The sequence below is a fragment of the Mustela nivalis genome (genome assembly GCF_964662115.1).
Source record: "Mustela nivalis genome assembly, chromosome: 14".
NCBI classification, from domain to species: domain Eukaryota; kingdom Metazoa; phylum Chordata; class Mammalia; order Carnivora; family Mustelidae; genus Mustela; species Mustela nivalis.
The window spans coordinates 50,047,744-50,050,378 of NC_139033.1; the positions used below are offsets into that span (position 1 = coordinate 50,047,744).

The following is a 2,635-nucleotide window of genomic DNA, read 5'->3' on the forward strand; positions in this document are numbered from 1 at the left end:
CTCACTTTTTTTTTTTTTTTAAGATTTTATTTATTTATGTGGAAGAGAGAGAGAGAAAGAGAGAGTGTGAGCAGGAGGAGTGGTAGAGGAAGAGGCAGATTCCCTGTTGATCAGGGAGCCAGATGTGGGGCTCAATCCCAGAACCCTGGGATCATGACCTGAGCTGAAGGCAGATGCTTAACCCACTGAGCCACCCAGGTGCCCCTTCTTCCCTCACTTCTAAAGAGAAAACCATTAAGACAGCACTCACGTGCAGGTGGGAAGCTGGCCTGAAGGAAAGGAGGGGATGCCAAAAAGGTGTTCCTAGTGACAGAAAGAGGTTCAACTGGGTATGAGTATGAGCCTGAAAACTGCAAGGAGAATAAGCCAATTAAAATAATAAGAGAAAAGGCGAACAGAGTTTGCCACATGCCGTGTATTTACCTAGACTCTTGACTTATATTAACAAATTTTGGCTTCACAATAATCTTTTGTGGTAGATGCCATTCATATCTCAGATGGGAAACTGAGACCCAAGGATATTAAATATCTTACCCCAAGTCACACAGTAAGTATTTTAACCTAAGCATATGGGCTGCATTGTAACCTAAGTATTTGTAACACTTTAATGCACTATGAGCTCTGGTTCACTAATACCATGAAGGAAGTAAGACTGTGAATGAGACAAAGATAAATCTCCATTACAAAATTAAAGATAGCAGAGTGAGGCAGACACTGTTTTGATGTTCTTGAACATCTAGCTTCATTTGTAATCTGTAAGCAACCTGAAGATCAAGGTAAAGTAAATACATACAAAAGTAACATGTTTAGGCTGATGAATATAATTTGGTTACATGAAGGAAAGCAATGACTTCATTTTGGATCTCATTCTACTCTATCTTCTAAGGGTAAAGAAATAGTCCAGGTGATGAAGGAAGAAACTGGCTGGTGTTTAAAACTGAAGATTGTCATGACTGTTTAACTTAAACCCTATTCTGAAGTAAAAATAATTGTCTTGGAAATACTAAGTTGAGGTAACCCACATTTGCTTTTGGAACCATGAAAATTTTGCTTGTTTTTGACTTTGACAATACAATCATAGATGATAATAGTGACACCTGGATTGTACAGTGTGCTCCAAAGAAAAAGCTTCCTATTGAACTACAAGATTCTTATGAAAAAGGATTTTGGACAGAATTTATGGGCAGAGTCTTTAAGTATTTGGGAGATGAAGGTGTAAGAGAAGATGAAATGAAAAGAGCAGTGACATCAATGCCTTTCACTCTAGGGATGGTGGAGCTTTTGAACTTTATAAGAAAGAACAAGGATAAATTTGACTGCATCATTATTTCAGATTCAAATTCAGTCTTCATAGATTGGGTTTTAGAAGCTACCAGTTTTCATGATGTGTTTGATAAAGTGTTTACAAATCCAGCAGCTTTTGATAGCGATGGTCATCTCACTGTGGAAAGTTACCATGCCCATTCTTGCAACAGGTGCCCCAAAAATCTTTGCAAAAATGTAGTTTTGGTAGAGTTTGTAGATAAACAGCTACAACAGGGAGTGAATTATACACAAATTGTTTATATAGGTGATGGTGGAAACGATGTCTGTCCTGAATGGTAACCTGAATTAAGGTATCAGCAGGGGGATAGAGAGAAGTGGTTGGGTTTGAGTTATAGAGGAAGGAAAAGCAATAGCAGTTACAGAGGAAGGATTTGGTGGCTGGTGAGGTGGGAGGAGGAGAAAAGGAGAAAAAGAAGAAAAATTAGGGATCACTATTAGGTTTCTGATTCAGGTAAGTGGACACATGGTCTTATGTTTCACAGAGATAAAGAACACAAAAGAGGTATGCGTTTGGGGAAGTGGAATAATGAGTTCATTTTCATACTGAATTTGAGGTACCACTAAGATGTTCAAATGGAGGTGTTCACTATTTGATTCTGGAGCTCAGGACAGCTGAGCTAAGCTGGAGATCGCGAAAATCATCAGCACACAGGAACTTCTGGAATCATGGAAATAGATTAATTTTCTCAGGTAGACAAAGTAAAATGAGAAGGGAAATGAAAACAGAGCCCAAATATTTAAGTAAAAGAATTTAAGCCCTTGAGGAAATGGCCAGAGACGTAGAAGAAAAGCCAAAGAATGAGATTTCCAAGAAGCCAAGAAAAGTGAGCAGTGTTTCAGTGGAGGAGTGAGAACAATGTTTGTGACTGCAGAGAGGACAGGTACTATCACTGAGTAAAATGTGCACTGAATTTAGCCACAGAGACCACTGCTGACCTTTGGGCTAATAGATTCACTGGAGCACTGGTGTAAGGAGAAGCTGGAAGTCGAAAGGAAGTGAAGATGATGGTTGTGGACAACATTCAAGGTACTGTGTGGTGAAGTAAGAGACAGGGAGGTATCTTGATGGAACAGACTTGGGCATATTTAATGCTGATTAGAAGAGTCAGTAGCAAGGGAATTTTTAAGGGTAGAAAACATAGAGGAGTATTCTGAATAATGAGAAAACAGCTGTGAAATAAATAACACTGACAAGTAAAAAAACAACTTATTTTTATATATGCTTCTGAATCCAGACATAACAAAAAAGGGAGACTTCTGTCCTGAGACTGCTTCACTGAGTGCCCCAGAAGGACTTGTAGGAATGGTA

At 38.9% G+C, this 2,635-nt stretch overlaps 1 pseudogene across 1 annotated transcript; it reads left to right on the top strand.

Annotated features, from left to right (window-relative positions):
* Nucleotides 1–921: 921 nt before the first annotated feature.
* On the top strand, nucleotides 922–1,605 carry LOC309848048 (pyridoxal phosphate phosphatase PHOSPHO2 pseudogene; annotated as a pseudogene). Its single transcript has one exon. The product of its transcript is annotated as a pyridoxal phosphate phosphatase PHOSPHO2 pseudogene (transcript).
* The last annotated feature ends 1,030 nt before the right edge of the window (nucleotides 1,606–2,635 follow it).